This window comes from Schistocerca serialis, unplaced genomic scaffold, assembly GCF_023864345.2.
Source record: "Schistocerca serialis cubense isolate TAMUIC-IGC-003099 unplaced genomic scaffold, iqSchSeri2.2 HiC_scaffold_1242, whole genome shotgun sequence".
NCBI lineage: Eukaryota > Metazoa > Arthropoda > Insecta > Orthoptera > Acrididae > Schistocerca > Schistocerca serialis.
This window is the reverse complement of record NW_026047450.1, coordinates 375,001-380,000: the sequence shown is the minus strand read 5'-3', so window position 1 is coordinate 380,000 and position 5,000 is coordinate 375,001. Positions and strand designations below refer to the sequence as shown.

Sequence of the window (5,000 nt, the reverse complement as noted above, 5' to 3'; positions counted from 1 at the left end):
CAACTAAGAACGGCCATGCACCACCACCCACCGAATCAAGAAAGAGCTATCAATCTGTCAATCCTTCCGGTGTCCGGGCCTGGTGAGGTTTCCCGTGTTGAGTCAAATTAAGCCGCAGGCTCCACTCCTGGTGGTGCCCTTCCGTCAATTCCTTTAAGTTTCAGCTTTGCAACCATACTTCCCCCGGAACCCAAAAGCTTTGGTTTCCCGGAGGCTGCCCGCCGAGTCATCGGAGGAACTGCGGCGGATCGCTGGCTGGCATCGTTTATGGTTAGAACTAGGGCGGTATCTGATCGCCTTCGAACCTCTAACTTTCGTTCTTGATTAATGAAAACATACTTGGCAAATGCTTTCGCTTCTGTTCGTCTTGCGACGATCCAAGAATTTCACCTCTAACGTCGCAATACGAATGCCCCCGCCTGTCCCTATTAATCATTACCTCGGGTTCCGAAAACCAACAAAATAGAACCGAGGTCCTATTCCATTATTCCATGCACACAGTATTCAGGCGGGCTTGCCTGCTTTAAGCACTCTAATTTGTTCAAAGTAAACGTGCCGGCCCACCGAGACACTCAATAAAGAGCACCCTGGTAGGATTTCAACGGGGTCCGCCTCGGGACGCACGAGCACGCACGAGGCGGTCGCACGCCTTCGGCTCGCCCCACCGGCAGGACGTCCCACGATACATGCCAGTTAAACACCGACGGGCGGTGAACCAACAGCGTGGGACACAAATCCAACTACGAGCTTTTTAACCGCAACAACTTTAATATACGCTATTGGAGCTGGAATTACCGCGGCTGCTGGCACCAGACTTGCCCTCCAATAGATACTCGTTAAAGGATTTAAAGTGTACTCATTCCGATTACGGGGCCTCGGATGAGTCCCGTATCGTTATTTTTCGTCACTACCTCCCCGTGCCGGGAGTGGGTAATTTGCGCGCCTGCTGCCTTCCTTGGATGTGGTAGCCGTTTCTCAGGCTCCCTCTCCGGAATCGAACCCTGATTCCCCGTTACCCGTTACAACCATGGTAGGCGCAGAACCTACCATCGACAGTTGATAAGGCAGACATTTGAAAGATGCGTCGCCGGTACGAGGACCGTGCGATCAGCCCAAAGTTATTCAGAGTCACCAAGGCAAACGGACCGGACGAGCCGACCGATTGGTTTTGATCTAATAAAAGCGTCCCTTCCATCTCTGGTCGGGACTCTGTTTGCATGTATTAGCTCTAGAATTACCACAGTTATCCAAGTAACGTGGGTACGATCTAAGGAACCATAACTGATTTAATGAGCCATTCGCGGTTTCACCTTAATGCGGCTTGTACTGAGACATGCATGGCTTAATCTTTGAGACAAGCATATGACTACTGGCAGGATCAACCAGGGAGCTGCGTCAACTAGAGCTGAGCAGCCGGCCGCCCGGGAGTGTGTCCCGGGGGCCCGCGCGAACACGCAAGCGTCCGCTCAATTATTCTGCAAACAGGAGGAGGCTGAGCTCCCCTGCACAACACACCTCGAAACCCTCTCAGGTCCCGGCGGCGCGCAGCGCCGTCCTAAGTACTTGGTCGGGTTCGAGAGAGGCGCAATCGCCCGGAGTTAGGCGAGTAGACGCTTTAGGTGCGACCACCCGTGCTCCCAACTGAGCTTGCCGCTGCCGACAGAGGCCCGGGAGCGTGCTGTCGTGGCATTGCCGGCGGGAGACAACACGCGCCACCTACGGTGACCGGCAGCTCCAACGCCAGCGCCACAGAAGGACAAAAGCCCCACTTGGGTGCCGAAGCGAACTCTCCCAGCACAGCGCACGCGCCAACACGTCCGCACAGCTGCGATACAAACCACCTGCGAGAACCGCTGGGGCGACCGAGCAGCAGACGGCGTCGCGGCGCCGAGCGCCGAGCGGCGGCGCATCCTCAGCGCACACAGTCCTCAATCGGACCAGCACACTGCAGATGGCCACCGCGCTTCGCACCGGGCCCGCGAGGACCTACTTTGGCCGCAAGGCGCCGCGAGCAGGGGGCGCCGGCGCGCAGCTGCGCCGCCTGCCGCGTCCGTCGGCCGGCGCGCCTGCCACTGGCCGCCCCCACCAGCCGGCTGTAGCGCGTGCGCCCACGCACCGCGCTGCCAGCACGCCGGGCGGCCCCCCCTCACCGGCCGGGGACGGTCCCACCCAGCCACCGCCGCATATCGCCTCACACCCAGATCCCCTTTCACGTTCGTGGGCATGGTGGGTCCCCTTTCACGTTCGTGGGCATGGTGGGTATCCCTGAAACAACCGGTTAATAGCTCGACCGATCGTCGCCAACACTGATTCACCTCTAGCGAGAACAACCGCACCACAACGGGTTACCTGTTGTTCATTTGCGTAACGTCACCAGCAAACGTAGACGTCCATCGCCATTTGCAACGAGTATTGCATGCCTGTGTCAGGTGTCACAACACACTACGTCTGCCCACATAGACGCAACAACATGTGCACGCCTCGAGAACACGTGGAAGGTAGCCCCCGTACGTATGCGGTGTCCATTGCGCGAACGACTGTCAGCCGGCCTCTGCAGGATGTCGCAGATGTGGAACGCGGTGCAACATGCTATCACGGTGTGTGAGAAGAGACGACTACGTCCGAATACACGCTCCACCACATCAACAGACTGCTCATGCTGATCGCCATCCAGGGCGTCCGTTCCTCCCACACGTCTGAATGGCGTACCACACTGCAATCCAGCTCTTATAGGGAGACGACACGTAGCTGCGTGCACAATATTTGGACTGTATGGTCTGCCGTTGCTAGGCGCAGTCGTCGTACGGTCACACATGTGCCACGATGTATCATTCAGTACATACGGACCAATGTGCAGTACAGTTTGTGGGTTTTGCGTACATCGGCGGACAGGTGACAGGCCGTACCACAACGTAGGCTGAGTACGTCGGCATGCGAAGGGCATTGAACATGCAAACTTCTCAACGACCAGCTTGCGAAGGCAGGGGGGAAGGGGGGGGGGGGCATGTACGTCCTGCTGCTATCCACATTAGAGTGTATAGCAGGAGCATGTGGAAAGTCAGCAACACCTGCAAGGTGTTTAACATGACGCGATACACAGGGGACCGGGCAGTGCGAATAGCGAACTATATTGCGAGGGTTGCGGTTAGGCAACACTACACTAATTTAACGAGTTGCATAACAATTACAGAGCAGGTTCAGCGACAACGTGCGTCAGGTTAAGGCGCAATATAGGTTATGTTGAGGCGCAATATAGGTTAGGTTGAGGCGCAATATAGGTTAGGTTAAGGCACAACATGGGTTACGTTAAAGCGCAAATTAGGTTATGTTAAGGCACAACATGGGTTACGTTAAGGCACAACATGGGTTACGTTAAGGCACAACATGGGTTACGTTAAGGCACAACATGGGTTACGTTAAGGCACAAATTAGGTTACGTTAAGGCACAAATTAGGTTACGTTAAGGCACAAATTAGGTTACGTTAAGGCACAAATTAGGTTACGTTAAGGCACAAATTAGGTTACGTTAAGGCACATATTAGGTTACGTTAAGGCACAACATGGGTTACGTTAAGGCACAACATGGGTTACGTTAAGGCACAACATGGGTTACGTTAAGGCACAACATGGGTTACGTTAAGGCACAACATGGGTTACGTTAAGGCACAAATTGGGTTACGTTAAGGCACAAATTGGGTTACGTTAAGGCACAAATTGGGTTACGTTAAGGCACAAATTGGGTTACGTTAAGGCACAAATTGGGTTACGTTAAGGCACAAATTGGGTTACGTTAAGGCACAAATTGGGTTACGTTAAGGCACAAATTGGGTTACGTTAAGGCACAAATTGGGTTACGTTAAGGCACAAATTGGGTTACGTTAAGGCACAACATGGGTTACGTTAAGGTACAACATGGGTTAGGTTAAGGTACAATATGGGTTAGGTTAAGGTACAATATAGCTTAGGTTAAGGTACACATTGTTGTAGGGAAAGGTGTATTTGGGGGGGGGGGGCGGCAGGTTCGTTGATAGTGATTATCGTAAGTGCATGCCTGCGGGATCATCCGATTTGTCACGTCAGGATGCACTTGTGGCTCATGACAGGCGGCGTTCCGATTCCAAGGTTGTGGCAGATCTGTGTCTTTCATTCCTGCCATTGTTTGTGTACTGTGACAGGAGGCAGTATTGTGATGTTGGGTGCACCCCTGTGTAGGACATGTGTGGGTGTTCGTGGCTTAGCTGAGCAATGGCGGATGTCGGAAGGGTGGGATATTCTGTTTTCTGGGTGGACCTCCCGGTCTGGTTATGATAGTGTGGATTGTGTAATGTGGCGGAGAGGATGCACTGGATGTTCTTCCATGCTGGTGGTTAGATATTGTGTGTGTGTGTGCCTGTTACAGGCAGAGAGTAGTGTGTGATAAGAGAGTAGTGTGTGATAAGAGTGTCTGGCTGACGTGTGGTTCTCATTATGTGCAGAGTCTTTCAGCATGTATAGGGACGGTTGTATATATTATCTGTATTCTGATGGCTCTGCATCTATTACTAATCAGTGCCGTGTCTACGGTTACTCTGGTTCCAGTCGAAACTGTTCTATCTCTGTACATTAGTGACACTGCGGCTCCACTATGTTGCCGGCCCTGTCGGCCGTTTCCCCCAGTGTATGGCTAATGATTATCAGCAATCAGTCTATTAGTCAATACCGGTAGTGTGACGACGTCAAATGTCCGGGATGGGGGAAGCTACACCCTTCCCGTGGGTCAGGGCCTAGAAAGACTCTTCCCACGCAGGAGGCTCGGACTGTCGTTACTCTTCCGAGAAATATATTTGCCCAGCGTTTTTTGTGACTGCGAGTGCGACGCCCACGGGTACCGACATGGATGGGGCGCGTCCTAGCTGATCGCTCGGCATGGGAATCAGTACAGTGAGCAATGCGATCGCGTCTGTAGCTTGTACGTGGTACAGCTCGCAGCTCATGTATAGGGACAGCGGGAATGTCGCATA

The 5,000-nt window shown here is 53.3% G+C and overlaps 1 non-coding gene across 1 annotated transcript in view; it reads right to left on the bottom strand.

Annotated features, from left to right (window-relative positions):
* LOC126436609 (small subunit ribosomal RNA) overlaps positions 1-1,389 on the bottom strand; it is a 1,909-nt gene extending 520 nt beyond the window's left edge. The window contains exon 1 of the ribosomal RNA XR_007580798.1: positions 1-1,389. This exon is cut by the window's left edge and continues 520 nt beyond it. This is a non-coding gene — a ribosomal RNA (small subunit ribosomal RNA).
* Positions 1,390-5,000: the final 3,611 nt, after the last annotated feature.